This window comes from Notolepis coatsorum (genome assembly GCF_963971535.1).
Source record: "Notolepis coatsorum genome assembly, chromosome: 12".
Classification (NCBI taxonomy): Eukaryota; Metazoa; Chordata; class Actinopteri; order Aulopiformes; family Paralepididae; genus Notolepis; species Notolepis coatsorum.
The window spans coordinates 81,814,246-81,837,594 of record NC_140176.1 but is presented as its reverse complement, the minus strand read 5'-3'; the positions used below and the strand labels follow the sequence as shown (position 1 = coordinate 81,837,594).

Genomic DNA, 23,349 nt, shown 5'->3' with positions numbered 1-23,349 from the left:
CACACATAGCCTACTGTGTACAGACGGTTTCAAACTGTATTTTAAATTAGAAAGCAAACAAAATAAATGGACAAGAGAAAAATAAATCTCAATTTGGTAAATATTGTCATTTGGACAAGCAAAGCCATTACTTTAAGTTGCAGGCAAGAAAGACAAGTCTGTCCACTGTCTCTGGTTTTAAAACTGCCCTGTTGCAGGTCACAAAAAAAAATATATATATATATATCGATTTTTATTTTATTTCGATATTCGATATCGATTATTAAAATATATCGCAATATTTATCGTTATCGTTATATCGCCCAGCCCTAGGGGGCGGTATAACAATCTTTATGTTTTGGCATGTAACTTAAGGGGAAATATTGTTTTGGGATGGGAACAAAGAGCTGCGTCACTCCAAGCGGCCACGTTTTGACCGGGCACTGTACTAGTCTAGAGCCATATGAAATCAGTTTTATTGTTTTCCAAATTCCATTGAATTTTTTCCCAAATTCAGTTTTTTCCATTTTAACACTTTGATCGCCGGGGTTAAATTCATAATTTACCATCCCTCGCCAGCCCTATTTAACATGGAGATGTTCCCCTTCTTTGCAGGGCTATAACTTTTTAAATTGTATTGCTAAATTGACATTACTATGGCCCATTCAACGTCCTATATCTATTGTTCAGGGTGTAGCAACGTTATACTTTTTCATTCACATATTCATACTAAAATACGGTCTAAAGTATAAGTATGTTTTTATCGTTTTCTGCAGCTTTCTCCAGAACTTGATTTATAGCCCTAAATGCATTATATTGATGATCAAATACAGTTTGGTAGGAATCTGTGCGAGATAAAAAATTTCAACTGGACGTACTTCTAGGAGTTACTACGTATGATCTGATGTTGACCGGATGGGGGGGGGGGGTCGTTTATAATTCCGTGGGCAACGTTATATCATTCATCTAGTGTGGGTGATATGATCATTAGAGCAGTTGGTATCGAAGACATTAAAAAATAACGCTGAAACTCACCGTAGCTTCCTTGCGCCGTTGGGAGATAAGCGTGGAACAGAATTTTTTCTATTATGGGATGTCGAAATATCCGATCCATTTCCAGGTTGCATAATAGTATATACGTCCAAATCATGTTGTTTATCGAGTTATTGGTAACCGATCAACATCCATTGTGTCAAGATGGAGTCCTGCTAATGATAGCGAGTGCCTGGACGAAATATGGGTGAGCACCACTTCATCACTTCCTGTTTGGGCGAGCGGCCGATCGGCCACCAGATGGCGCTATTGAACCGTTGGAGAATTGAGAGGGGCTCACCAGTACATATAATGTCTCCGGGGGAGAAATATGATTTCGATCACAGATTTTTTAAATATTGATATCAAAGACGCTGTCCAGCGTTTTCGGCAGAATAAGCATGGCGGGGAAAGACGCTGAACAGTGTCTTCGGCGATTAAAGTGTTAATATTTCAGAATTCTGTATTTTGCTTTTTATGCTCATTTTACCATCAGAAATAGTGTCTAATAAGTGGGAATGAATAAATGTCCACAATTGAATAAGATATAACAGTCCATTTAATGTTTTTAAGTGCTGCAACTCAGAAATAGTTTTCAATTTTACACAATATTTTTCAAATAATATTGTGACAAAATAAAAACACACATTTCAAGTGTAAACAATAGATAGCTACTACTGACATTATCACAATGACAATGTCAGTAGCCTAGCTATATCTATTATATTGTGATGCAATATAGTAATGCATAATTTAGGCACCTTTAATTTAGTTTATTTCATTTATAAAAGACAGTGTATAATGACAATCATTTGCATTAAACAAATGGATGGGTGCACTAGATTTAGCTAGAAGCTATCATTTTCATCTATAGTCCTGTGTACTGTAACGTTACATAGCTATTTAAGTTTATTTAGATTATAAAGGGCAGTGTATAATGACAATCATTTGCATTAAACAACTGGATGGGTGCACCAGATTTAGCTAGAAGCTATCATTTCCTAACGTTACATAGCTATTTAATCACAATAGTGTCGCACGTGTTTTAGCGGGTCCAGTCCACGGAACGTTGACAGAATTAGCAAAACACCTTATCGCCGGAGGCATAAAAGTCATTAGGATACTGTTCTGCTCTGAATTGAGGGCTTATTCCGGAATTTCTTAGCTTCTTGACGACGTTAACATCAAAGCAGCGAGACGCTTGGACACTGCTGCGTGTTGTGTGTAACACGCTGTAGCGTCCCCGCCGGGGGGACTCCCCGGTCATGTTTGCTTTGCACCAAACGTTCCACCCAAAAATGGAATTTCAGTCCAGATTAGGCAAAATTCTGCAATATTCCACGTCTTGCAGTTGATTCCATTTTTATTGGTAAATTCCGCGATTCCGTCCGCGATTCCGTGAACGCGGATTTCATATGGCTCTACACTAGCCAATTATGAGTCGTTGATAGTTTACTTTAGGTTGTGGTAAAAAAATATATATGAGAAGGAAAATAAGAAAAAGTCTCAGTCTCAGTGTTGATAAATGTGGATCATGGGCATGGCTGATCTCGAAATCAGATAAAAAGACACAACAACCAGTCTGGAAGACTAGTGGAAGCTGAAATCTCCTTCCCTTATCCCCATCCTCCTCTCTTCCTCTGTTGTGAAAACCCGGCCATTACCCCCACAGCTCATCCCTCACACCCACCCAGGACCTGTCACACTGCTGTTGCCATGACAACACCACCACACACACACACACAGAGAAGCAGCAGGGTGAGATGCCCAGCGAGACATGGTTATCAGATAGGAGGGGGAGGGGTTAAATGCTCTGAGCATCATGTAAATAACACACTGTAGAGGCCACATACAGCATGCAATGGAGGACAGATCACAATGTAGACCTTTTCAGGAGAATTCCGTTGCCGGGGGAACAACTTTGGCCCCAGGTTATTTCCTGTCGGCTATTGTATTAAGCGAACATTGCAACAGGAAATAAACAGGGACCCGTTTAGATTGTTTATGTTGTCATGTTATAAAAAGTTTGTTACAGGCTGGGAAGGGCTCGAGGTTGTGCCTTTTAGAGCTCTGGCTATCAGGTCACATGATGCACACAACACAAGCCGTTTCAATCTGTAGTGAATCATGCAATAATATTTGGAGGGATGGCTTGGAACTTATTCTAAGGGCACTAATACAAAAAAAAACACTTTTGAAATCAGATTCAGAAGCCATGCATTGACATAAAATATTCATGTCAATGCATACAAGTTTATAAAAGTTTCAGTTTTTGTGACCAGGGCCCATATTCACAAGTGGCCATATTAGATTTAGGGATGCACTCATGCACCGATCCGACTTTTTCAGTCCCGATACTAGGGATGCACCGATCCGATATTGGTATCGGCTAGGGCTGTACTGAATGTCATTTAACATTCGAAGCTTCGATTGAAGTATTCGAACGAAGCTTCGAATGTCTATAAAATAATTTATATTTTTTTTCACAAACTAAATCCTCAATTTTAATAACGTGATTAATCTGATTAAATGAGTCTTTTTCTTTTATTAAATCAACTTTCTTTAATGAATATAACTCATCAGTTTCGTCAACATAAATACAACATAAATAATCCAATAACGGCACGGTTGGTATGAAAGTGATGGTGACGTCTTATGTATAATATTAGTGTAGCCAGAAGATTTATAAAAAAAAATGTATTCTAATGTTGATTTAGAATTCGAATGTCAACATTATGATCGAAGCCTCGAAGCATTCGGTACAGCCCTAGTATCGGCCGCCGATATCAGTAAAATAGCTGGATCGGGTATCGGTAAAAAAATATATATTGGATTTAAAATTTTTTAAAATTATAAGAAATAAAATAAGAAATAACCATTCAGTACATTTATTACATTTTGTTTCACTAAGTTAGGAAAGTAATGTTTTAAGTCAAGCCTGATGTTGCCTTGCACAAAAGAATGATCCCAGTCTCTTCCACACTGACAGTGAGGCACAGTTTATTAATTGAATGAATGAAGTTTATTTTCTGTCTTTGTTTACAACAAATCAAACACACACTTGTGATCCTTTACAATTCTTAGAAAATATATATATTTTAATATAAAAAAAATTAAACGTAGATAAAAGAAAAATCTTTACTTTTTTGGAAAAAATATTTGGCCGATACCCAAACCCAGGTATCGGTATCGGGACTGAAAAAGTCAGATCGGTGCATCCCTACCCAATACCTGGGCTTTGGGTATCGGCCGATACCGAGTACCGATCCGATACCAATTGTTCAATTAATAAACTGTATGCCTCACTAGGGCTGGGCGATAAAATGATAACGATAAATATCACGATAAATTATTTCCTCGAAATAAACATGAAACGTGGTCGCAAAGTTTCGATATATCGATTTTCCAAGTTTGGCTCCGTTCAGCCTCGGCTCAGCACACTCACTAACAACAACCAACGTTACGTGATGACGTGCTTACGCACCACAGCTCCAGATGGCTAGCTAGGATAATTAGCTTGCACGGCGCTATTTTATATATTTACGTGCCGAGTATGTGTGTGGCGTGAATTCTGATGCCACGGTTATAGTAGTGTGTGGTAGGGGTGGACGGTATGGTCTAAAATTTATATCACGGTATAATTTGAAGCATAGACGGTAACGGTATATATCACGGTATCATCGTTTTTGATAAAAAAAAATTTATTTTTATTTTATATACTTTTTTTTTTTTTTTATAAAATATATATATTATATAATTAGACTTGTACTTGTATTATCTGCGAGACATCGCCACCACGCAACAAGCTCCACTGTCTGTGTGTACTCTAGTAGCCTCCAGCTACGGCCAGGATTCTCCAGAGCTGCAGCTGGACCTATACTCGAGTAGCCTCGAGCTACGGCCAGGATTCTCCGGCGCTGCAGCTGGGCCCTAGTAATGGTATAACTATAACGTTAAATCACATTCACAAGCCCTCAGCTCGAATACGCATCGAATCAGTGTTATAAGACATTGATATCAGGAGCTATCTGTAGCTACTGCTAGCCGGATATATAACGTTAATACAACGCCTCAGTGAATTATTTAGTTCAATGGGACATTTCGTTTTGAACGGTGAACTAATTTGCGCTAACGTGAGCTAACAGGTAGCATACACGTCTCTACTAGACTTTGTGGAGCGTTTGTTGATGTCAGGAGCTATCGGTAGCTGGCCGACTAGATACCGTTCGGTTAGACAATGCCTCATCATGTATTAAACTAAAAGTGAATAGTTGACTGGGTCATTTTGTAACGGTAGCTAAGCTAACGTTAGCTCAGGCCAGGGAGACGCCGCCGTCCTCCCGACAGCTCCTGTGTCCCGTCCCATGACTAGACTACTAGACGGTCTAGACCCGTGTTTACATGCGTGCGGTAGGGGCTGGCACGCCCACTGCGCGAAGCCTCCTAAATAACTTTTTCCAGTTCGCACATATCTAGTATTATCTATGACTAATTCTATCTATTTTTAGGGGCAAATGCGAGTGAAATAGTCCGCTGTGGTTACATGACGTCATTGCTATTTTAGAGCTGCCATACCGGTTACACGGTATAGTCAAAATCCATACCGTAGAGCAAATTCATACCGTTTATACCGTATACCGTTTATACCGTCCACCCCTAGTGTGTGGTATAAGGTAGTGTTGTCAAAAATATCAAAGTATCGATACATATCGATACTGAATATTTAAAACGGCTTCGATACTCATTTCCCGAAGTACCGATACTTTCTGCAGTATCGGTACCAGCTGGCGGGTGTTCTACCGCAAGTTGTTGACGCGCTGTTCAGAGCGCTCAGCACGCTTGCCCCCCGGCTCCTCCGAGTCCAGCCCTCCCCCTCACAGAGTCACAGAGAGCTGTCTTCTTCAGTTAGTAAACAAACATTTTAGCTGAAGATGGTAAATGCAGAGCCTCCGCAACTTGTGCTTGTGGATAAAGAAAACAGCAGAAGTGCTGTTTGGAGGTACTTCGGGTTTCAAGTAAACAACGAAGGACAAGCTACAAATGCCCCAATGCTATTTGCAAGCGGTGTTAGAGCAGTGCCAGCGCCGATCTCCATAAAGAAATGAAAGAGGTTCGTGACAGCTGCTCTTTCAACGTCACTGTGACTGAAGCATTAAACCATTAACTCTAGTTTAATACATGATACGTTGTCTACTGATGGCGCATAATATCAACAGCTGATTCGTTGTAACGTTACAGCTACCAGCTAACGTTAGCTACTGCTAGCTCCGTTAGCTTAGCTGGCTACTTGTATAATTACTGCATGGTCTCTCTCTCTCTCTCTCTCTCTCTCTCTCTCTCTCGTTATCTTTAAATAAAAACGAAACTGTTACTAACTGTATTATAAACAGTTCAGTTTGTCAGGTACATGCAACACAGATTACAGTGTTTACATCTGTCTGCTTGAGAAAATACCATGTTCTGCATTTGCAATAAAAATTATTGAAGTGAGATGAACAGTTATTTTTAAATGTGTGATATAGATAAACAAAGGGTTTTAAAATTGTTATATTTATCTTCTCTTATAGTACCAGAGAGAAGCTAAATTTGAAGCTAAATTTGTTTAAAAAAAAAAAAAAAATATATATATATATATATATATATATATATTTTTGTGATATCGAAATAATATCGAAGTATCGATACTTTTCAAGGTATCGTATCGAAGTCGAAATTCCAGTATCGTGACAACACTAGTATAAGGTGGACGTCGTTTAATGTATTGGGGCTGAACAGAGTATTTTAGGGATATTTAGTACATTTGGAAACATGTTGGCTAGGATAATTAGCTTGCACGGCGCTATTTTATATATTTACGTGCCGAGTATGTATGTGGCGTGAATTCTGATGCCACGGTTATAGTAGTGTGTGGTATACGGTGGACGTCGTTGCAATGTATTGCGGCGGAACAGAGTATTTTAGGGATATTTAATTAGTACATTGTCATGGGATACACTGCTCGCTCTGGCTAACTGCTAACGTGCGCGGACTGATGACGACATCAACTCGAGACATTTGCAACAGAAAAACAAGTCTATTAATAGCCCGTCCATCGGCGCCGGGCATAAAAGTTAATTAAACTTGACAGACATTATATCGACAATAATTATCGTTATAGAGTTATATGAAAATAATTTTATAATTTTATCGCGATAACGTTTTTGGCCATATCGCCGAGCCCTATGCCTCACTGTGTGGAAGAGACTGGGATCATTCCTTTGTGCAAGGCAACATCAGGCTCGACTTAAACCATTACTTTCCTAACTTGAAGTTATTTATTATTTTATTTATTATTATTTTATTATTATTATTATTCCAATATATATATTAAAAAGAAATCCAGCTATTTTAGTCATATCGGGGCGATATCCAATATCAATATCGGAGCATCCCTAATTAGCAGGGCTCCAGGGTGCGCCTGTTTTGGTCGCATTTTGTGACCAAATCTCAGTGCTGTGCGACTGGATGTTTTCCCTTGTCGCACTGGTGCTCCCAGCATGTCTGTCTGTCTGTGTGTGTGTATGTGTGTGTAGTTTTTTTCCCCCGTGGCCATGTGCGTTTAAAAAAAAAACTCTGCCTTTGATTGGCTATAACCAGCCCCGATCTGGCTCTGATCATCACCCTGCCATTATTATTCGCTGAATGACGGGATAAACAAAAAAGCCATGTGAGCATCAACTTTCCGAATTGAAACGATAAAAAAACACAGCGTCTCATACTGGTTTCATAATACAACGTTTCCGAATGGACGTTTGGATTAAACAAAGTGTATGGAGTGATGCTTTCCCAGCGGAACACAAGCTGCTTAACGTTACACAGGTATGTTATACACGTTAATTAAGCTATGTAACGTTAGACCGCAGCCCTTTAGCTTTAGCTAACGTTAAGATAGCAGGAGCTGTCGGCCAACAAAGCTGTTTCAACAAATGTATTCACAAAATGGATTATCATTCAAACGTTATTCAAGCCTTCCGTGACCAGTAAGTAGGTACATAACTACTCAACTGCAGCAATGTGCACTATGTGCTTAAACTTTGCTAGTCAAGACTCAACAGTACGCTTACGCTGGGTTGAGGCGCGGGCGGAAGTGGCCATTTTTCAAAATAAAGAACCCGAAAGACTATTAGTATAGGGAGGTGTAGTGGTTACTTCCTGGTCTATAGGGAGGTGTAGTGGTTACTTCCTGGTAGGGCTGGGAGATATGGCCTAAAAATAAAAACCCAGGTTTATTTTTTATTTTTTTATCAGATTTTAATCGATTTTTTTCTCTTGAGAGCTAAGAAAATATATAAATTAAAGTTTTATTTGACACAAAGAAATTATCAAACCAAGATGAATGTCCCTCCCTATTGAGATTGAAGTGCAAACCTAACTTTCAATTTCGAGCCCTTAAGGAATCAAATAGTCTGCCATGGCTAGGCTACATGCTAACGTCGATAGTAGCACTAGATGCTGCGGGCTTCTGGCTACCATTCTGAGAGCTAAAAACTATGTGATTTGTTTACTTGGTAACACGGGTTGCCCCCCCCCCTCGCCCCCGCTGATGAAAATGAAAGTCATACCGTCATATACCGTATACCGGGGGTATTATGTCAGTAAGGTATAATATATAAAAGGTTACTCTTGATCAAACAAAGATGAATGTCCCTATTGAGATTAATAGTGCAATAACTTGCTTTTTCACAAAAAATTCACTTAAAACAAATAAAGGTGCCTCTTGATCATCAAACAAGAATGAATTTCCCTATTGGGATTAATAAAGTGCAAATCTAACTTTCACCAAACATCACTTTTTGTAAAATAAAAAGGTGACCATTTAAAAAAATAAATCAAATTTTTTAAAATAGTCCTAAATCATTCATTCGAATTAATCGAAATATCGATTAATCGCCCAGCCCTACTTCCTGGTCTATAGGGAGGTGTAGTGGTTACTTCCTGGTCTATAGGGAGGTGTAGTGGTTAGGCATAAAAGAAAATATTGTTTGGTTCCTGTTGGTTGTCAGTTAAGGCCATGGGTAGGTAGGGAATTTATTTAATTTTTTATTTAATTTTTTCCCACGGCGACTATGGATAGGGAATTTCTTTATTTAATTAAAATGTTCACGACAACATGGATGCATGTACTCTGCCAGCATGTTTAATATCCATAATACTAAAGGTTTGACTAAGATTTTAATGAAATGTTATTGTAATAAAAAAAAAATTAACTCATAAAATAAATTGGGTCACACCTAAATCGGCAGGGTCGGTCGGCAACCGGAACCAAACAATTTTTTCTTTTACGCCTTACATGATTGCTGTTTCCGGCCGGTCCATCATCTTGAAAACACAATGTATTTGCCCATTTCTAAATAGTCTCGTTTAAAACAAATAAAGCATCAACATTTGCATGGTGTACCTTTCTGTGCTTATTCATCCACAATCTATAGCTCAACATGAAAATATTCGCAATTAATTGTAAAAAAAAAAAAAAAATCGCTGAATTTTATTTCGACCAAAAATGCTTAACAAATAATGTTAGTGATAGAAGGGAACTCATTTTGTGCAAAAATGGAAAGCTTTCCAAATGTGCATGGGGTAGAATTGTTACAATAGCCGATAATCCATTTTCCCAAAGATAAATCCCTATACGAGTGGACCTCGCAGGCAATCCAAAGTGACGTCAGACTACACCTCCCTATTTAGGAGCAAATTGTTTGCATGATTAAAAACGATGGTTCAAACATCCGTTCGAAAAACCCTGGCGAATGTTCGAATCCCAAAAACAGGCTTGGGACAGCTCTAACTGGAGCTGAGCTGAATGTGTTAAAATAGACATAAAAGGTGAAGGATTGGACTTTGCGAGCTAACTGTAATAATGTTATTTTTTACAATAATTGACATAACATCTTAAGAAATTACTAATGTGTATGGAAACTGACAAAAAAGGTAATGGTAACGCTTAAAATGTATTATTGCAGCGGCAAAAGGCGCAGAGGAAATTTTTGGGTGCACCTAAATTATGTGCTGGTGCACCTAAATGAAAAAGTTAGGCGCACTGGTGCAACCAATGTAAAAAGTTAGTCTGGAGCCCTGATTAGGTTACGTTCATAAACAACCCCCCACCCTCAATGCCACGTAAGACATCAATATGCAGAGAAATTATTCTTGTAAGCCAAAACAAAAACAATGGTCATCGGTTTGGCCTGGTCAGGGAATGTTCAGTCTCTCACTGTAGTAACATGGGGTATTTGTGTGGAATGTGTAGATTTGAGCAGCAGCTACTAGCAAGTTGCAACATCAGTATGGAAGTTCACATTTCCTCCAGGCTTTTCAGCAGCAAGCGAGCTGTCATTTGACACCACTCTTTTTTTTAAAGGGCCCGAGCCAGCAGCAACATTAAAAGAGCCTGTGTGAGACGGGAGGAGGGCACGCCGCGGTGTTGTGCAGTAGCTCACCATGCTAAACGCCTCAGACAGCGGTGTCATTTTCCAGCCCCGGCTCAAGTGAGTCAACCTTAATGTCATGTTTTTAGCAAGGGAAAACCGAATGTGTGCGGATACCAGTGCGGGAGTCAGTCGCTTCACTTGTATTTTAGTCAACCGTTGAAAAGATGCCTATGTGTGATGTAGAATATCATACTTTACATTTGTGTTTTCTGTTTTACCTTTTTAAGAATTCTCTGCTTCACAAAATTTTGGTAACATCCACAGATTTTACATGCTTCAGGTGACATCACCTTAGGGCTGCTCAATTATGGCAAAAAACATAATCACGATTATTAAACACGATTAAGAACATGACGACGGCTGAATTTGTTGTTCAGTCTTCACTTTCATCTCGATCGAAGGCTGCCTTTCTGTCATCTTCTACAAGTTACCAAAGATGTTTCAATATAACTGGAGTAGTGCGCAGTTGCCCGCAGCCCACCCCTCCCTCGACACGAGCCGAAACTACCGTTTCACTACTATAGACTAGGGGTGGGAATCACCAGTTTCATCATGATACGATACGATATCGATTCTTTGGACAACGATACGATATTTGCCGATATCACAAAGTCTCTCACGATACAATACGATACGATTAGATTCAGGTGCCTGCGATCGATATGAGATGATATCATATGCCCATTTAACACAATCAGTAACATTTAGATCAACAAAAAAAAGGTAATGAAAATATCATTTGACATTTGTATTTTTGAGCTCTTCCAGACATTTAAAGGAAAATCAATCTATTGTTTTTAATACAAATAGACCTCCTGTTCACTGTAAAGTGCCACGTTTTTATATATTGAGCTTTAAACTTTAAGCTACATTTTTTGGAACTCAAAACTCACAACCTCCCTCTCCCAAACCGTTCCTACAACAATTTGTTGATGTTGCATGATCATGTATAGGCCTACATTTATTATGTATTATATTGTTTATGTTTAAATAACATTTAAACTAGAGATGTTCCGATACGATTTTTCCCTTTCCGATCCGATTCCGATACCTAAGCTTTGGGTATCGGCCGATACCGATATTTATCCGATACCAGTGCATAAAAAAAAAAAAAAAAATTATATAAATTATACATTTTTTTTTTTTTTTTCAGATACTGTTATACTGTTTTTTAGTAATAACTAGAACGTATGGTATTTATTCAACAACAGGTGATTGTATAGATTTGTATTAGTATCATTAATCAATGAGTATGGGCTGCAGCACTGCAGATATACCCTACTCCAATGATCCACACGGACATTAAACGGTGTTGCACTCGCTACTCAGTGGCTCTGCAGATATACCCTATTCAGTCTGTAAGCTAGTGGCAGATAGAACACGTTCATGTTGTGATTTTTGATGCAAAATAAATATTCAACATTCTCTTTTGAAACTCCGCCTCAGACTCTTATCCTTTGGCACTTGCTGTACTTTGCTTGCAGGTCTGCAGCCATTATTACTGGATTATGTGAATAGCACCAACTTTAGACACGGTAACGTTATCAAGCTATGCTAACTGACCTAGCTCGCCTTCCCGCATCGACATTAAGATAACGTTAGTAATAGTCAGCTAACGCTAGTCCGTAGCTACTTAACTTAAATACAATTCACCGTGGGTGCATTATTGTTGATAGACGGTCACGGACAGTGTTAGGTCCTGGAGAAAGGACAGGCGATCATCTGATTTGATGTAACGTTAAAAGCGGATGTTGTTCCAACTAGCTATCTTTCCAGCTAATGCTATCATAACACCAGCCAAACACATCCCGATTCCCGTCCGAGCTCCCCGTCACACCGCACTGTCGGGGACAATGCAATTTAAGAAAGTGTATCTGCTGTTAAAATGACACAGCATCACACTTTAAAACATGTTCATTTTATAATCCTCACTCTCCGCAGGACTCGGCAGGAGATAAATTACATCATGGGATCGGAGGCTAGAATTTACGTGTACTCGCCGATACCGATACTAGCATTTTAGGCAGTATCGGCGGCATTTCCGATACTAGTATCGGTATCGGAACAACTCCAAACATCAAACTCCTCTGACCTCATCTGGTCTTTCCAAAGACGCGCGCACACACACACACACACAGAAAGGGAGAATGCTATGCTGTAACATCTACACACACGGAGCTACTGCTGTTGTTCTTGGGCACATATGAGACTCGCCACAGGATTTTCAAAATAAGAGTATCGATATGAATCGATCTTATTACATCGCATCGATCCGATTAGATTGTTGATAATTACATCGATGTATCGATCTGGATCGAATAGTGATGCACCGATGTGAAAATTGTGGCCGATACCGATAACCGATATTAATATTGCTGTTCTGGCCGATACCGATATTTACCGATGTCGATATCTCTGTATAGAAAACACTTTTTTATGATAATCAAATAAAGAGCTATTTTCCAAAACGCATATTTTTTTTACTTTTGTAACTTATTTTCAGAAATGACTGATATTTTGAAACTATTTAAGGCCAAAACATGTAAAAAGAAAAAAAAAACATAATTTTTTTTTTTTTTTTTTTTTTTTTTTATATCGGCCCTATCTTGATATCGGTCCGATACCGATGTGTAAAAAAACGGCCATATCGGCCGATATTATATCGGCGGCCGATATATCGTGCATCACTAGGATCGATGTATCGTCCCACCCCTACTATAGACCTAGAGCTAATAGACCTTTTCATAACTTGACAACATAAACAAACTACTGTGGAGTGCACTGCTCTGAAGGAAGGGTGCGCTGCATTTACAACACAAAATGAGAGGAACAGGGCAGGCATCACGATAATCGTTTTATCTTGTTTTCATGATCGTGGGAAGCCAACATCGTACTTGAAATTGGAACTTGAATAATCCAGCCCTACATCACATAGTTTCATTACAGGGTTCTCACTCTGATTTTTAGCTTTGAAAAAGGAGAGTATTGCATCTTCACAGATATCGACACTGATGTGAGACGTGCGAGAATTCTGGAAATGGGTGGCAAAAAAACAAAACAAAGACAACATCAGACAACATTACTAGACTGTTGCCTTCTTTGATTCCAAGGCACTGTGATGATAACATCAACCCTTCCGGTTCCGGGTGTACAATCACTCTGGTGTGATTAGAATTGTGAGAACTTAACATTCCAGTGATGCCGTCACAATGGCTACAGTGGCCACTGAAAGCTATAGAGTGGTATAATTCTAAGATAGGATTCTTAGGAACATAAAAGAAGAAAGAAAATCTATAAAAATATCAAAGACACACTTAAAAGGGGTTGAATGTTTACAAAGAGATAGAACCCCCCAGTATTAATCAGCTAAATCCGGATTAGCATTTCAGCACATAGAGGGAACAGAAAGGAACAGTAAGTGTTCACTAGCAGCAAGAGGACAAAGGTCAAATCATTACATACAGTACACTCAAAATTACTCAACACAGCAGTCAATCATGGGACAAAGGCCACCAATTACAGGTAGGATGCACCGATAGCACTTTCTCACTGCCCGATACCAATGAATTCAGAGTCCTGAACTTTCAGTATTGGCTGATACCAAGTACCGATTATGAATGACTTAAATGATTGAACAAAAATGTAGATTAAATTTTTCTCCAATAAAAAAGAGATGGGCTATAACATGTTTCCGTGTGTCGAAAATGCTATTTATTTTGATTCCCAACATAGTTCTTGGTATTGGATTTTAGCATTGGGGAAATTCCCCCGATACCAATAGCCCATTAGCCTGGTATCGTATCGGTACCACTCGGATCTCTAATTATAGGAATGAGGAGTGTGCCTCAGAGCATAGTGAAAGTGAAGTGTGCCTGCCCCCATTCACGCTTACGGATATATAGAAAAACAGGAAAATAATATTGGTTCAGCGGACACAGAGCAGAACAAAAAGGGAGAGGGAGACTCACTGGTCGAGGCGAAATGACGGCAAGGAATAAACAACAATACAGAGAGGAACGGGACCGGGAGAGGAAGGGAGGGACGAAAAGAGAACAAGAGAGAGAGAAAGAGAGAGAGGCTGTATCCCAGTCATGTGATGATCTGGGCATTGCTTTGTTACAAACACACGCCTGTTGCTATAGCTGTAGCTCGCTAGGCATTCGGGCAGAGTTCTATCTCCAGGTAACAACCGCCCAACATACAGCCAGTCAACCACACACACACACACAGTGCTAAAAGTCTATGTGAGGAAACCTACAGTCCGATATCCTTGTGTAAACATCCACAAACTCACCCATACTCTCACATTAAATCCTAACAAAGTCTTGATCGATTCAAGACCAAAATGAACCGATAAATACACTATGCAGGGCCTAACCGATATGCTTTATACTCAGGGACCAAAACTAGAGAGCGCCGCCCGCCATTTGCGGGCAGTTTTTACGTTTGGCGCCTCCCACTTAGAGGACTGACCGCCGTGTGGCGGCCAATCAAATGGTCATGTGAAAACCGAAAATCATGATCCAATTCTGAGCGGAGTTCTCACTCGCTGTCTGAGCGCATTGCTGCTCCTAAACCTCCCCTACCTGTTTCTGTATGCTGCATGTAAACACACAGTCACCGTGACTGATGTTAGTCTACTCTAGTCAGAGAGACCTCCGTGAGCTGATGTTAGCTACTGTTACAAAATGACCCAGTCAACTATTCACTTTTAGTTTAATACATGAGGCATTGTGTAACGTTATCCAGCTGGCTAGCTTCTGATAGCTCCCGACATAAACAACTGCAAGTGTCCAGTTACATCGCATGAGGGCTGCAGCGCTGCTGACTAGGGTCCAGGTGCAGGGTAGGAGAATCCTTTCATGCTGAATGTAAGAGTTTAGGGTCCAGCTGTAGCGCCGGAGAATCCTTGCTGGAGCTGGAGGCCACTAGAGTATACACACAGACAGTGGAGCTGTTTGCAGACAGCGAGGTGGCGATGTCTCGCAGATAATACAACTACAAGTATGATTATATAATATATTATTTTATTAAAAAAAAATGTTTTATATAAAATAATAAAAAAAAAATGTATCAAAAAAAAGTTGGCAGGTAAGAAATCTGCTTGGCGGGTAGATTCTTCCCATCTACCCGCCACTGGCCGGTGAGTCAAAAAGTTAATTTCGCTCCCTGTTTATACTGTATGTACGTAGCTCAATAAAGCACAAGATTAACCACATAAAATAAAATGACACAAAGGGATATAGGCCAAACGGTCCAATCTAAAAACTGTTAAGGCTGTTTCCTCCATAGGGTGCCTCTAATGGAATCCTTCCCCCCATAACCACAAGACGGCCATGCCGGCCTCGTTAGCATGTTCCATGTCTTCATCATCTTACATACAGACTCTCACTGAACACAATGGGCCTTGTTAGCATGTTCCCCATCTTACATACAGACTCTCACTGAACACAATGGGCCTTGTTAGCATGTTCCCCATCTTACATACAGACTCTCACTGAACACAATGGGCCTCGTTAGGATGTTCCCCATCTTACACACCGACTCTCACTGAACACATTTTCAGTGAACAGTACACAGTTTTACAATATGTATATATACCATTGCATGGATCCATGTTGGTATACCTGTGCATACTCAGTAGACCTCCAGACCCTGGGTCAGAAGATGATCATAGGGCCGGCCATATGTTCAGATTTCATCACATTCCAATTTTTGCAGCGAGGCTGAATTAGGGCTGCACAATTATCAAAACATTTTCATAAATGTGAACTGAAATCATGTCAAAATATAATTCTAAATGAAGTACTGTGGTGTTGCCGAGATGCTTCGTGTCGTCTTCATCATGGTAGCCCCCGCCCCCCCTCAAAAAAAACCACACAGTTGGCCCCAACATGTCATGCCTTGTGTCGGTGATGTGACACGAGCCCCTGTGAGCCGTCAGGTAGGCAGTGATATAACAGACTGCTCGACTGGTTCCACAGGCTGCGTTCCTCCGGTATTAAGGGAGAGGAGAGTTGACAAACATTGAAATGGCACAAGCTGTTTGCCTGTATAGTCCAGACTCAACCAAGCAGCCGAGACGAGAGTGCACCGCACTCACTAGTACAGGATGACAATGCTGCCGACCAGAAGCTGAACCTCTCAAGCAGTGTATCCCCAGTGTCTTTAGATTCATTCTCTTCAATGAAACCTCTCCATAACCCTACTCAAGGTTCACAAAGGAAAAAGTCTACTGACTCATTGAACCCGATTCCAGTGATGAACTTTGGTTTGCTTTGCAGTTGCCATTTTCACACACGTTTAACATAATCATTCAGAGTCAGGCAGCAACAAAGTTGAAATACCCCAGCAGCACTAAAAAATGCAAATAATTCATTTCTGACATCGGGAGGTAAATAACCCGTTTAAATTACATAAATAAACGAGGAGATGGCTGATCCCATTCAACTCAATATCGTTCGAAAGTGTCTGCACAGTTTTGGCACCAACGTGCATACACGGTGACATGATGACCCTTCCTTCTTTTATAGTTTCCTTGCCCCCCCCCCCCCCATCACTACTACTACCACCACCACCACCAGTTACCGGGGATCTTAAAACATGCGTTTGAAAGATTCAAACTGGATATTTATTATAAGTGTGACTTTTGTGGACTGTGGAGTGCAACATCTGTTTACTGGTCTGAGCTCTCACTAGTAAATCTAAAGTAGAAGTGGGAAGTTGCCTGTACTGTCTTTTTTAATAAGCATTTCCTTTGAAAAACAGTAAAGCATAATTGCATGAGGAAAAGTAGCATTATGTCAGTTTAATAATAACACTAGTGTGTTAGTTGCAATGCTGTTAACCTTCATCACTCTTTTCTGGACACTTTTTGTATCACAAACAGTACTGTATTTGCAAATCTGGTATGTCATAAATGTATAGATGTTGCAGTACTGTCTCTGTATGTCATGTCAAAGGCCCGAAAACACACGTTAATGTCCCCATGGGCCGTACATGTCTTCTTTAAACAAGTCAAGAAGAAAACATAACAATAAGTCAAGAACAGAACAAGAACACCATAAGGTATGACCATGTATGTCATATGTTATGATGAATTGAAAATGGGGGACACTGATGTAAACAAGACGAAAGTCTTTCTCTGGTCTGCATCCCCTTAACAATTGTGTATTGAGCTGTACTGTACCCATTCTGCAATCTGTTAATAAAGTTTTCAATCAATACATGCATCGCCTGCTGCTATGGCTACATGCAAATCCCCTGGTAAATTGTGCTAAAACGAAGCGAGCCATGCTGAAGAAGAGATCAGCAAAAAAAACTTGAGGACGATGGAGGTGGATCTCATAATGTAAATACAGAAAAGTATCATTATGCAACACGACGGTGATTTGTCAAAACCACATGACCGATATCAACAGAACCAACTCGTTTAAAGGAACACGCCGACATTATGGGGAAATGCGCTTGTGTTGTACAGTCTTCTCCAGAGTCAGACAAGAAGATAGAGAACAGTTGATTCTGTGTGTGTTCAGTCACTTCAGTACGGACCAACACTAGTCTAGTCCAAAACTCCGGGAGGTGTTTTTGGCCAAAGGCTAAAAAAAAGGGCTAGCTGGTCCGTATCCACTTCCATTCATGTGTGTGCTAAGCTAGGCTATAGCTTGCAGCTCGGATAGTATAGTGACTCTACGCACAGAGAGGAAGTCGTTCTGTGTCTTCTTGTCCTGGAGAAGAAGTATATAAAGCACATTTCCAACATAAAGGACGCGTTAAAAGCCCACATGGTGTTGTTGTGTGAGATTCTCAGAACATTATTAAACCCAGAGAGACATAAGAAGAAGAGCCAGGCAGCTAACTATGCTAGTAGCAGCAGTAAAAGCATGCTAAATAAAACACTGCTGCTGCTGGGGGGTAGAACTTCACTCAGCCCCCCGGCCCCCCCACTAGGACCGGTTAATGCACTGTCACACTCTGCTCACTCCACACAACAAGAAACACTATACGAGGAAAGAAGTGCATTGCCAAGTCACACCTAAAGTTAACACCCAGATGTATTCAGCTAAAATAGGTCACATAGATTGCAACCAGAAGACCTAGCTGTGGCTATATAAGCCCGTCCCTGCTGCTGCTGCTGCAGGAGAACACACACCGCTGACAGGCAGCTTCTGTAGCTAACTGCTAAGCTAACGGCTAAGCTAACGTCGAAGCCTCTCTAGACGGAGCCGAGATTGAAGCAGCAGCAGAGCAGCAGCCCCCCTCTCTCTCGCTCTCTCTCTCTCTCACAAACATTAGGTCACAAATTTCACAACAAAAACACAGCGCTTCAACGTCTCGTTCGTTGCGAGAAGAAGCCACGCTTTTTTAAGTAGTGTGTCGCGTTCACTTACTTAACGGTTGGAAACTTTGTCGCCGGTGTCGTCGTTTTATTAAATCCCGTTTATCGAAACAAGCTCGTCTTCTTCTGACCTTCGCGGTAGTGGAACAACATTTCTCTGCTAGCTAACCCGCGCCGCCATGTTACTCCTCCTCCTCCTGCCGCCGCTGCCACTGCTGCTGCTGCTCTCTACCGCGGACTGTTTATCTCGCCGCTGCTGGCGGAGCTTTGGGTTTCCTCCCGCCCCCCATCACCATCACCGAGGAGACTATAAGAGAAGGAAGGGTCCTCACGTCAGAATAGACCAGCGTTCTTCTTCTATGCTCTGCTTCTTGGTGGTGGTGCCAGTTCTATTAACCGCCTGTATTCAGATTCTAAATATATACCAGCTATCACTACCTACTACCACTATCAACACCAATACAACCACCATCACTACTACTACTGCTACTACTACTACTACTACTACTACTACTACTACTACTACTACTACTACTACTACCACTACTACTACTGCCATTACTACTACTACTACTACTACTACTACTACTACTACTACTACTACTACTACTACTACTGCTACTACTACTGCTACTGCTACTACCACTACTACTACTGCTACTACTACTGCTACTACTACTACTAAATTACTACTACTACTAAATTCTAAATATACCAGCTATCTGAGGAAATATACACCAACCAATATACCAAACGTTAGCTTAGTTAACAATGCAACAAATAATTCAGATAATTCATTTCTGACATCCGAGGTAATAATAACCTGTTTAATCAATGACATAATAAATAAACGAGGAGATGGCTGATCCCATTCAACTCAAATATCGGCAGAACTGAACGTTTCTGCACTTGGCACCAATGTGCATCCACGCGCTACACGGTGACGTGATGATGACCCTTCCTTATTTTATAGTTTCCTTGCCCCCCCCCCACTACACACATCACTACTACTACCACTGTCACCACCACTACTACTACCACCATCACTACCACCACCATCACTACTACTACCACCATCACTACTACCACCATCACTCATCTACTACCACTATCACTACCACTACTACTACCACCATCACTACCACCACCATCACTACTACTAGGTCTTGCTCGAAAAAGAGATCTTTGATCTCAAGTGACTACCTGGTAAAATAAAGGTAAAAAAAATAAAAAATGCACTACTACCACCATCACTCATCTACTACCACTATCACCACCACTACTACTACTACCACCACCATCACTATCTACTACCACTACTACCACCACCACTACTACTACTACTACCACCATCACTACTACCATCACTATCTACTACCACTATCACCACCACTATCTACTACCACTATCACCACCACTACTACTACTACCATCACTATCTACTACCACTACCACCACCATTACTACCACCATCAGTGTCACTATCTACTACCACCATCACTACTACCACCATCACTATCTACTACCACCATCACTACTACCACCATCACTATCTACTACCACCATCACTACTACCACCATCACTATCTACTACCACCATCACTACTACCACCATCACTATCTGTATACTACCACTACTACCACCACTACTCCCACCACCATCACTATCTACTACCACTATGATACTACCACCATCACTATCACCACCATCACTATCTACTATCACCATCACTACAGGGGATCTTAAAACATGTGTTAGAAAGATTCAAACTGGATATTTATTATAAGTGTGACTTTTGTGGACTGGAGTATTTCCCATATATTTCCCCCCAATGTGTGTGTATATATATACAAGAATGTTCTGGATTGATGTAGCCAACTTTCAAATACAAAAAAAATAATGATGAATAAAAGTTGTGGTGAATGTTGACATATATATTTGATGTAATGCTATATTTTAGTCAAGATACGGTTGCAAATAGCATGGTGTCATACATGTGTCTATGTTTACCTATTGTAAATGGAATATATATACAATAAACAAGAATACCCTGAAGACTCTGGCAGGAGCACTCATTCAAGGGTACTACGACTATGCTTGCACCTCATGGTACCAAAGCACCTCAAAGGCACTAAAAAACAAATTACAAACATCTCAAAACTAACTAGTCAGACTACTGCTTGACCTGACTCCTAGAACCCACCTCACCCCTGCCCACTTTGACAACCTAGGATGGCTTAGAGTAGACGAGAGAGTACAGCAACTTGCAATGGGCCTGGTCTAATGGTAAATGGTAAATGGCTGCTTTTTTATATAGCGCTTTTATCCAAAGCGCTTTACAATTTGTTACTCACATTTTTACCCATTCACTCACACATTCACTCAAACATTCACACACCGACGGCGGAGGCGACCATGCAAGGTGCCAACCTGCTCATCGGGAGCAATTAGGGGTTAAGTGTCTTGCTCAAGGACACATCGACACGCTGCCCGGGAGGAGCGGGAATCGAACCGGGAACCTCCGGATTGCCAGACGACTGCTCTACCTCCTGGGCCACTGTCGCCCCTGGTCTACAAGATACACTACACGACCAAGGTACCCATGTACATGTCAAAATACTTCCCAAAGGTCAGTGAATACCACGATCACAACACCAGAGGGAGCTCCACAAATCATGTTAAACCCAGATTCGGCTCAAACAAGGGACTAAACACATTTCGCAATTATGCCACATCAATGTGGAACGCCCTACCCAAAGCTGTAAAGGAATGTGAATCACTACCCACTTTCAAAATCACTCTCAAAGAACACCTACGGGAGACTGCAATTCGAAACTGGCCCCTACAAATGTCCTAACCCAGTTGTACAGTAAATGACCAAGTATGGCTTTGTCAGTATTCCAATGTACAGTGTTCAGTGTCCCCCCCCCCCCCACCTCCAATGTACAGCCTCCCTCCCACCCACCCAACCCCACCCCACCTACCCAACCTCCTCCAATGTACAGTTTCTACGTCAAATGTATATACACTCTTTTTCTGGACACTTTTTGTATCACAAACAGTACTGTATTTGCAAATCTGGTATGTCATAAATGTATAGATGTAGCAGACAGTACTGTCTATCTGTATGTCATGTGTGTCATATATGTTATGATGAATTGAAAATGGGGGACCCTGATGTAAACAAGACGAAAGTCTTTCTCTGGTCTGCATCCCCTTAACAATTGTATGTATTGAGCTGTACTGTACTAGTGTACTGTACCCATTCTGCAATCTGTTAATAAACTTTTCAATCAATCAATCAATCAATCAATCAATCAATCAATCAAAGTAAATAAAGAATACCGGGGGTACATTGGTTGATTGATTGAAAACTTTATTTAACAGATTGCAGAATGGGTACAATACAGTACGGCTCAATACACACAATTGTTAAGGGGATGCAGACCAGAGAAAGACTTTCGTCTAGTTTACATAGGGTCCCCCACATCATACACAACCTTGCGGCGAGTATCTGTCACCGTATGTTATTATTCTTTGGTGAACCCGTGATTTTTGGTTTAATAATAATATCATTGTGTATCCGGTGAAACGTGACAACAATGGCTGTGTGTAATAAAATAAACACTTCGACAATCATCACAACTCCACACACACAACATGTCAGCGAGCTACAACAACAGTGGGTAACGACGACCACCTAAAAGTACAGTACACGTTAATAACCACTTCCCATACTTACTAGTCTGTAGCTATAATAGGCTAATGATCACGACATTGTGAAGGAGTGAAACGGGACATTATATATTGGCATCGATTCATGATTAGGATAATGCGCACCATCATCAGTGAATTAATAACACGAATGTATCTCTGCAAGGTACATACTATGCCAAAAGAGTGAGTCATCTCTGCATAGAAGGATTTTCAATTTCCATAACACGCACACACAACCTTACCTTGACTGCAGTTGTTGTTGTTGTTGTTGTAGCGTAATGACACACAACCTTGTTGCCTGACACACTTCTAACAATGCACACGCCTAAAAGTTTGCATATCCTGCATATTTATTAACACTTTGATTGACTGTCGTATGCCAGTTAGGTCAACTGCTAGACACTTATGTTGTTCATATAAAAAAAAAAACGGTGCCACAGCACCACCGAGTGGACGATGCCGGTACTTTACCTGGCTCCACCTGGATAATATCAACTCCAAGGGAAAGTCCATGCTAAAATAGAATTCACATATGGCACTCGCATGTTATTTCTATAATACTGTACAACTCAAGTTTCCATTTTGTGAATATGAACAAGAGAGACAAGAGTTTAGTTATGGCATGTGAAGAGACTAATCCTTGAGCTGCTCCATATACAGTGAATAATGGACCGACACTTATGGCAGTAGCCATTTTACAGGGATATGGGTACATGTTTTGGATTCAGAGCTGTAAGACCTACATTTAAATAAATCCCATTTATTTATTGGGACAAAAAAACAGACATCTACAATTCTGTTATTGTGAACGGCCC

General features: G+C 40.5%; 1 protein-coding gene across 4 annotated transcripts in view; it reads right to left on the bottom strand.

Moving 5' to 3' along the window:
- ncoa2 (nuclear receptor coactivator 2) overlaps positions 1 to 19,004 on the bottom strand; it is a 236,939-nt gene extending 217,935 nt beyond the window's left edge. For all 4 annotated transcript variants that reach the window (XM_084326053.1, XM_084326055.1, XM_084326054.1 and 1 more), the window contains exon 1: positions 18,869 to 19,004. The gene's annotated coding sequence lies outside the window, so the exon portion shown is untranslated. The remainder of the gene's footprint in view (positions 1 to 18,868) is intronic.
- Positions 19,005 to 23,349: the final 4,345 nt, after the last annotated feature.